The sequence below is a fragment of the Strigops habroptila genome, chromosome 21 (assembly GCF_004027225.2).
Source record: "Strigops habroptila isolate Jane chromosome 21, bStrHab1.2.pri, whole genome shotgun sequence".
In the NCBI taxonomy this organism is placed as follows: Eukaryota; Metazoa; Chordata; class Aves; order Psittaciformes; family Psittacidae; genus Strigops; species Strigops habroptila.
In genome coordinates, this window is record NC_044297.2 from 4,609,892 (window position 1) to 4,619,589 (window position 9,698).

Below are 9,698 nucleotides of genomic sequence, written 5' to 3' on the forward strand. Positions count from 1 at the left end.
GTTTCAGTTCTTGCTGGTGACCCTTAGATCTGTGTCTGTGAATCATACAGTGCAAACACTGAGTGGGTGCTTCTCTGCCCTTTCTATATTAGTAATGTTTGCTTGAGGTTTGTGTGATAACATCTCAATAAAAGGGGATGCAGACAAGTGAGCCATCAAGGTGGTATCTGTCAAATAATGTTCTAAAAATCTGTGCTAGAAACTTACCACATGGACATAGCCACTTGTAATAAAATAGTACTGTGTGCTGCTTAGGGCCACAGCTATCAATGTAGAGCCATTTTATAGAAGTTTAACTTCTTATATGTTAGAGTAGGTGTTACAGAGTACATAGCACTAGAACGGATCATGCTGTATATTTCAGTATATGAATATAAATTCGTATTAGCAATACACATGACAGTTTTATATATTCATTTATTATATTCACGTATAAATACAGATAAATTTAGAGGAGAATTTTTACTGCCATAGCTAACAGAAGTTCACACTTATATTAGAAGTACTATTGGATAACTGTGGAGTATTGCACCCAGGCATGTTGTTTTGGCTTGGGTTGCTCTGAGGGATGCTGAGCTGCATGCACATATAAACCCTTTGTGCAGCTTCTCTTGCCATTTAGCTCTTGACCTTCAGGCTTTGCAATTTATGGATCAATTATTCCAGTCTGTTGAAGGCTATGCTCTGCTGTGGAGTAGCACAATGTTTTTACAGGGATGTGGAAGTGTAAAATATTCCTTCACAGGAGTGAAGTGTAGACCAGACACATTGGCCTCCAAGCCTGCTCCAAGATGTGCTAGTGCAAACACTGTGGTCTTCATGAGTAATGTTGGGTTAGAACAGTCTCTGCAAGTGTTGGAGAGGAGGATTGAGTGGGCATCTGAGAGAGGAAAGGGGCATCTGTCTGCCAGAGTCCTGGTAACTACCCTCAAACATGGGTATGTTGGGCTGCATCCCCAGAGCACGAACAGCAGGTCAAGGGAAGGGATTCTCCCCCTCTGCTGTGCTTTGAGGAGACCCCTCCTGCAGTCCTGCATCCAGCTCTGGGGCCTTCCAGTGACTAATGCTGGAGAGAGGGGCTTTGGACAAGGGCCTGTAGGGACAGGACAAGGGGAATGGCTTTAACCTGCCAGAGGGGAGATTGAGATAAGCTCTGAGGCAGAAGCTCTTCCCTGTGAGGGTGCTGAGGCGCTGGCACAGGGTGCCCAGAGAAGCTGTGGCTGCCCCATCCCTGGCAGTGTTCAAGGCCAGGTTGGACACAGGGGCTTGGAGCAACCTGCTCTAGTGGAAGGTGTCCCTGCCTGTGACAGGGGGTTGGAACTGGATGAGCTTTAAGGTCCCTTCCAACCCAAACCAGTCTGGGATTCTCTGAAACCTCTTCTCTCCTGTAGAGCCGGAACCCAGGAGTTCAGGTGAGCTGCAGCAATGTTATCATAGCTCAGGGCAATATTAATCTCCCACCTCTTATTATAACAAGCCTCGTTTTAGCTAGCACTGTGCTTTGACAAAGGACACCTTTCTAGATGGTTCTTCTATCTCTGAGTGCCTCAGGATGCGAGCCTTCCCAGGACAGAGCTGCAACCTAACCCTCCTGGGACAGGAATGTGGTTTTGGCAGCAGCTTCTTCTAGAGGGACACTCTAGCTTGGAGACAGAGCGAGTGTGCATTCTGTAAGAAAAGTCACATACCATGGGAAACCGTGTTGCCATCCTGGGTTAGGAAAGAGCACTTCAGGCAAAGAACCCATGAAGCACCCTTGTGAAGGGTTTGGACGTCTCCCTGCCAAGGTGTTTGTTTCATCAGAGAGGAGTCATTTCATCTATGCCAGTATCTTTTTAGTTCTAATATGATAAAGCTTAGTCTAAAAGGTAGACAATTTAGTATTTGAAATGTTATATGGATGGAAATAAGCAGTGCAGTCTTGGACTAAATCTTACAAAGATAATTAAGATAACTGAACAACTGGCTTTGAAAATGAGTGGCTGCTATCCAAGCATTCATCTCAGCTCATTCTCTCTGCATGACGCACTTGAAAACCATGCGCTTACCCTACCAATCTCCTAAACTAATGTTCTTATTAAGCTGTGCTTTCATACAGTATAGAACAGAGAGTTACTTAATGAATACACACCACATACCGACCGAGAGCTGGCATTAGGAAGAGAATGTGATGTGGTGAAGGTCTTGGGTAGACTTGAAAGGGAATTGGATGTAATTTCCTCCTGCGAATTGAGAAGCATTTGGTGTTTCTGCCCTTGCTTCAGCGATTCCGTAACAGTCTGATGGTGGCTTCTTCCACCGGAGGTGGTCAGGGAGGTACCTGACAGGAAAACTGCTTCTGGCTCTTTGTAACCCCTTTACAATTGTGCAATGTCTTAGTGAGCATTTTTCATGCTCGTGGCAGGGTAAAACTTGATGATGAGATTGTCTCAGCATTTAGTAACTTCAATATCAGTGTTTTTAACTCAAGTGTGATCTGCTCAACGAAAAGAAGGAAGCAGCAGAGGGTGAAATTCACTCCTATACTGAGGGTCTGCACAAACACTGAGATTAATCTGAGTCTTAAAATTAAAATGATAGTTGTGTGCTGGGCACTAGACTGAGCTCAGGAAAAATCAGGGTTTGAAGCACTTCTCTGCTTCTGCCTTGTCCTAAAGTCCACTTTGAACCGGGTTTGCAAAGGTACTAATGCACCTAAGAGGGATTTTCAGGAGTGTGTAAACAACAGGTATGTTTCTCCTGCGCTCCAATAGGTACATGTAAGGACACCCATAGAACTACTACAGACAGAGATAAGCAGTTGAAAGAGGTAATTTAGTTCTTCCATCTATCTCCATTTGTTCCCTTCTGCATTCCCCCATCTGACCCTGGGACAAACAGCTCAGCAGCTCTGCCTCTTAGCTCAGCATCTGCATCCTGTTCCTCCTGGGAGCAAGATTAGAGAAAGAATGTGGTATTCCACACACCACAGCCACCAGGCCAAGCATGGGTCTCTTGGTTCAGCTCACATAGTAACCTGTCCTCTGCCTTCCTTCATTTTCTTCTCCCAAGCTTCAACCAAGCCAACCTGCAGGTTATTTTTCTCTGATACACAAACAGAACCATATGGCTTTTGCATCCGAGTTCCAGCCCTATGCTCCTCGTTGCTTCCTCTGTCTATTCGCAGCTGCATTCCAGTCTCCCCACAACCTGCCTCTCCGTGCCAGCCCCAGCCCTTCCCCTCCATTTCCAGGGCTGATCCAAAACTCATTGAAGTCAACAGAAGACCTTCTATTGCCTTCCAGGGCCCTTGGATCAGCTCTACAGTTCCTCTTTAAAACCTACTCTTTGCATAAAGCTTTTTCTTGTGCTTGCCTCTGTTGTCTCATACATTCCCAAAGTCAGTCATCCTGCTTTTCCTCAGCTACCAGTCTTCAGCGTTTTGTCCTTATTTTCTGGGTTCCTGTTGAAGGCTATCATCGGACCACTGCTTTATACCTATTTGGAGTATCTGGAAAAGTTATTTCCCTTCTAGCTATTAGTTACCTGCTCCTCGGCTTATGTGCAGCACTTGGCTACAGTTAATACAGGGTTTAATGTAAAGTAAAATGCTTTCAACTCAACTGTGGTTGAAACTCACTTAGCAAGCACCAGCCAAGTTATTTTTGGTGTGGCTTTAGGCAGATCGCAGACAGTCATCTGATTTTGACTAATGAAAGCTCATTGTAAACTTCTGTCTGTCACACTTTCTTGCCTTGGAGAAGATTGTAGACATATATGGTATGTTACAAGTGTGTTCTTCCTTCCTTTTTCTTCCAAACGTAACACAAGAAATGGTTGCTTCATCTTCTTTCTGTATCAATCTTTGTTAGCTGCATTTTGCTTCAGTCTCCTGCGTCAATATCATGTAGTATATAGAGTAGCAATGTCATGCAGGCTGAAGGTGCTTGAAGGTCTTGTGGGTGCTTGTAGATACTGGAGGTACAGACCTTTGACATATTTCTTAAGAACTTGTCATAACTTCTCAATGTGATTAAGGTGATTTTTTGAAGGTTCATGCTTCTCAGAAAACACGTTTCTGGCTGTGCCATGTGTTGTGCAATTGTGTGCACACGTACAAGCTGTTTAATGTTCTCCATCTGTATAGCAGGAGTGACAATGCAGATCATTGTGAATTAAGGGCTGTGGGCTCTTAGTTCCCCTTTAAGGTGTTGCTTATTGTATTGTTTGCACTTGTAGTATGTGAGGTCTGGCTCGATTTTCCCAAGGGACCAGGGCATCCTGCGTGCTGCGACGTGGTGTCTAGCACGATTCTTTGCTGGCTGGCATCCACCCAGGGCTCTGCTTGCTGTGCGTGAGGGCAAAGAGTGGCTCAATTCTCAGAGTAGGGTTTTAGGAGGGAGGAGGCTGTGGGGACACCCACTATGTTGCGTTAGAGCTGTGCAAGGCAATGTGCATGCAATGGATCCACACCTTAGACCTCCATGAACTAAACCTCATGTCTGCCCATCCTCTCCCTCCTTCACCCCTGCATTGTCCATGCAAAGTCCTGCACCTGCCTGCCTTCCTGCTGTCCTGCCAGTTCTGTCACAATCCGGCCTTTCAGCTCAAATCCTTTCCCTTTGGAGAGAGCTGGCAAGACATCCAGCTCTTTTCTGGCCAACAAGAAAGGGGAAGCAGGACTGTTTTACCTGGATGACCTGTCCTAGTGTCTCCAGTCTGATGGACTCCAATTGCTTCCCACACACATAGAGAACATTTTATTGAGTCATCTTTCTCCATGCTTGAGGCAAGAACATGAACAAAGAAGCAACTGTCCAACCTGAGCTCCCTCTGCAGCAGGAGATTTTTCCTGGCATAGGAAACTTGATGTAGTTACTGACAAAGAGCTCCCAGTGTGGACAGGGCTGTCCACCAGCCAAGCTGTGCTTTGGACCAGCAGAGTAAAGGCGCCTTCCATTCCTAAACAAGCCTTATGGGTACAGGTACAATTGTGTCTGCATCAGGATGCCATGTCTAGCACATTCTTCCGTGGTACCAACTACATCCTGCAAATATGCTGGGCTTTTACATCAAATGCAGCTTCTCTGTCTCTAGCCCAAGAGCTCACCTTGGCCCAGTCTGCCAAGGGTGGTTTTTCATACTGTTTTGATGTGAGCAACTGTAATGAAAGTGGAAAAGGAAAAAAACCCAATAACCCACTGATGAGCTGGAGCATTTGTGGATCCTTTGGCTATAGGGGATTGCAGCATTCAAATGTGTTTCATTACCTTTCATGTTATCTTCATTAAATAGGCCTTGAAAGTGCTTATTGACAACAGGCAACCCCTAGTAAATGTGATAGGATAGACCAGGGGATGGAACTGCACTGTTTCCTTAAAGATGGACATCTCTTATTCATATCATCTCATTTTACTTGTCCAGACTGCTGTGCATACTTCAGCTGCTCTCAAGCAGTACCTGAACCTCTTCTTAGGTATGAATATGATGTATTTGAAATGCTGGACTAAGGTGGGGATTTTGGGTTCTTGTGCATTTCTAGTGGACTGTGTGAAGGGTGTTGCTTCCAGTGCTGGTACTGAAGGGTCAGATGTGTCTTTCAATGATATTCCTGCTGGGACGACTCCAACGTAGAACTTCTAAATGGCTCTGTTTACTGAGGCCTCCTCCTGATAGACATGAGGCATAGAGGGCCTGCCAACTCACATGGTTTTATGATGAGTCTCAGTATATTTATTGCTTTCCCTGAAGCCTTGACCCCTGGAGTCATCTCAATAGTTTGTAGTCTCAGCTTTCAGTTGTTATTCTTGTTATTTTAATGAAAAAGAAAGCAGTTTTCTAGGTCTTGGGGATTTTGAAAATCCGAACCTGAGCAACGCAAACTGAGAAAGCAAATAAAAAGAACTCAAATACATCATTTATTGCTTTTAATCTCCTGGTCTCTTTGTTATTTGTTTAGGCTTGGCTGATGGTTTTGAATGCTTGGAGTTGGCAGTCCTGAGTCCTCATCTGAGCCTTCCCTTTTACTAAGAAGCTGCAAGCTGCCACAAGACAAAAGGTAAATTAATGCATCTATTTAGTCCGGCTTTGCAGATGTAGGAGAGTTTGGGATTAAGGATTCAAGGGCTCATAGGAGGTCTCTGGTGACATCAAGAAACAATTTCAGATCCTCTAAGCCTCAGTGTCTTCTGCAGCAAAGTAGCCTAGAGCCTCCACTAATGATGCTGTGTTGCTTCTGAGCAGCCCAGAGTAAGCTATTTCTAATGTTTTTTTTATATATATATATATATATAAAATTCAAATAGTTCTTGACTGCGTGTAAATGAGGAGAGCTGCAGTGATTCGGTCATGGAGGGGTCAGTTCTAAAAGGATCATTCCTGGACCCAAAATAAAGTTCTTTTAGAAGTGATCCCTACCTACCAGCTCCTCTTGGGATCAGGAACTCCTGTTGTATGGATCGTGTTCCTTCTGCTACCCTCCACAGGCCCTATGAGAAGGACAGGCACTGAGCATAGGAGAGAAGAAACAAAGGCAAGGCCCAGCGTGGCTGTTTGCTCACGCCATGCACTGTTGTCTTTCATCAGATAAGCCTGTGGCCACACGGTGGAATATTTCCAGATCCAAACCAGACAGAAAAAAAGCGAGACTACAGGACAAACACCAGACTTCTTGAGATTCATCTGCCCCAGGTATGTACCTGCCCCATCGAGTCATATGATAGGGAACTGGCTGTGATTCCCATGCAGAGAAGGCCTTCTAGTTTCATCCTGCTCTACGGTGTGCCTCATGCTGCAGGTAGATTTTACCCACTAAGCAAGGACAACTGGTGAGGGGGGGATGAAGGAATCTGGTATCAGGATTAAAACGGCAAGCAACATATAGTAGGTAGGTTGTTGCTTACAACATGAGACACAGGAGGGCTGCAAGAGACAGGAGCCAACCATGTGAATGACATTTCTGGTGGCTGGGGACGGGCAGGTTGGTAAACTCTTGTGTTCACTCTCCACAACTGCATCTTCAGAGGCACCAGGTTAGTCCATTGGCCTGACCTGTCCACACTCAGCATATAAACCTCAGCTAATTTGGAATGAACTGACTTGCATTTATTTCCCTTTCTAAGCTGGAACACAGCCAGGCTTTAATTAATATCATCCAGCCAAAACTTATTTACCACCTTTTCCTGGTTTCCGTGTGACTTTTGGCCTGTTGGAGTATTTTAATTGGAGGCAAAGCAAAGACTGCTTCAAAATTACATTTGTATGGGGGTTGTTTTGAACCGTCCTGTTTGAAGAGCACATCTGCTGTGTGCCAAACCAAATGTACACAGGTCCATTCAATAGAAAAGGTCCTTTCAAATGATTAACCTGCAAAAAGTGAAATGAAATCAAGTAAAACAAACTTCCAAATACATTTAATTGAAAATCAGCTTTACAGAATACTGTACGTTTATTACCCGAGTGTTTTTGAGCTGCTAATCCACACTTTCCTCTATTATTGCTGTTTTAATCCTGAGAAAACAATTAAAACCTTTTTTAAAGAACACACTTGGTAACATATGTCATAGAGAAGATAGCAAAGAGCAGCAATGTGCACTCCAGCTTAGCACTGTCTGAAACACTGCGTCTGCACAATGGCAGGAGTCCCAGCGTTAACGCTGACAGGCAGCTGCTTGTGGAGTGACACTTGTTGTGGTCTTCCCTTTTATTCTTACAGCTTTTGGCTTTGGGTGAATTTTCTAAGCTACCGCTCTTCCTCACCTCATTTAGTTGAGGTACTGACAGCACTGATAGTATCAGTAAAGATTCCCCAAATCCCTGTGCTGTATTAGTGTGCGGTGAGCAATTACTTAGGTTAGTAAATAGGGGCGGAGATACTTAAGTGTTTGCTAATACCATTCAAACACAGGCAGAAAAGCATTAATATAAATGAGAGATAAGACCTCAGCAATTCCTTTTCTACTGCCTCAACTCCATTCAAATGGGGTGATGGTTTTGAATTTGTGCCACTTTAAAGAAGTAACGGGAGAATGACTCTTGCATTTTGCACAAGAGTTTTACCTGTTCCCTGTGTCCCTAACCTGAGCTACTTCATAGAATCACAGCCTGGTTTGGGTCGGAAGGGACCTTAAAGCTAATCCAGCTCCAACCCCTGCCCCGGGCAGGGACACCTTCCACCAGAGCAGGTTGCTCCAAGCCCCTGTGTCCAACCTGGCCTTGAACACTGCCAGGGATGGGGCAGCCACAGCTTCTCTGGGCACCCTGTGCCAGCGCCTCAGCACCCTCACAGGGAAGAGCTTCTGCCTCAGAGCTCATCTCAATCTCCCCTCTGGCAGGTTAAAGCCATTCCCCTTGTCCTGTCCCTCCATCCCTTGTCCAAAGCCACTCTCCAGGTTTCTTGTAGTGTAGAAATACAGAATTGTAGAGCTCATGTACAAATGCAGGAAGAAATATTAAAACAACCCCCCAAATTCTGCTGTGAATTTGAACGTGTGGCCCCTCACCTGAGCCTTCATTTATTTAGCATTTAGAGTCTTGATTTGTGTGTCTGGCTGTAGATGAGAGGAGGAGAACATGCATGGGCACCAAGGAGATTACAAAACCTTTAGGTAAATACCCCATGTAATCACTGCTTTTGTGTGGGGGGCAATTTCTACAGTGGGTTTAGTTAAACATTCCCAAGCTCCTTTCTTAAAATAAATCTGGTAGATATTTTTGAGCTCTGATCTGATGCTTAGGAAAATGAAGGTGACTTTTTTCCTCTCTCTTTTTGTTTTCAATCATAAAAGTTTTGGAAGGGCCAGAGTAACCTTGGAATCTGGCTAAAATAATAATCGGGAGCCAGAGTTTTGGGGTGTATTTTTGACATTTCATAAAACTTTGGGGAAATATTGAGAAAAACTGAAGTGTTTTCTTCTGAGCATCCTGGCCTGGGTCAGTTCAGTGCAAAAAGTGCCAAAATGCCCCAAGAAAGGTGGATTTTGCAGCATTTCCAAGCTCACTGGTGCCACGAGTAGTAAAACAAAATGCATGAGAAAGAAATGTTACAAGATCGCAGGAATAAAATGTTTGGGGATGCAATTTCCCAGTATTCTACTAAATGAACTCTGTAACATTTAAGGACTTTTGTCAGCTATAGAACAGAGCAAAAGATTGAATAAAAACCCTTTATAATTCATGCTAAAGTCACAAAATTGATGAAATATTTTAGGATGAGTCCTATAGGGAGATGAGTAAAAGTGGAAAGATATAAAGCTGCTCTAAGGTCTCCCTGGAGCCTTCTCTTCTCCAGGCTGAACAAGCCCAGCTCTCTCAGCCTGTCTCCACAGGAAAGCTTCTCCATCCCCCTGATTACCCTCATGGTCTCCTCTGGACTTGCTCTAACAGCTCCATGTCCCTCTTGTGTTGGGGCTGTTTCAAGAGCTCTTTCTTAGCTTCATTGAAGAACAGTTACCACTGGTTCCAAAGAAGCTGGAGGCATAAAGCAAAGGGGCTTGTGGAAAGGATAGGATCTTCCCCAGGTAGTTTATATCCATATTTTTTAAAGATCCTAGGATTTCTATGTATTCAACCTTCCACTTCTTTATGTGAAAGCCAGATACGCAGTTCACATATGGCTCTCTGGTTTGTACTTTAGGGAGGCTTTCTGCTTACTGCTAAGAGAAGGACTTTGGTGTGGTAGACAGCTCCTGCAGCAAACACTCTGTCTGGTTCAGACCAGA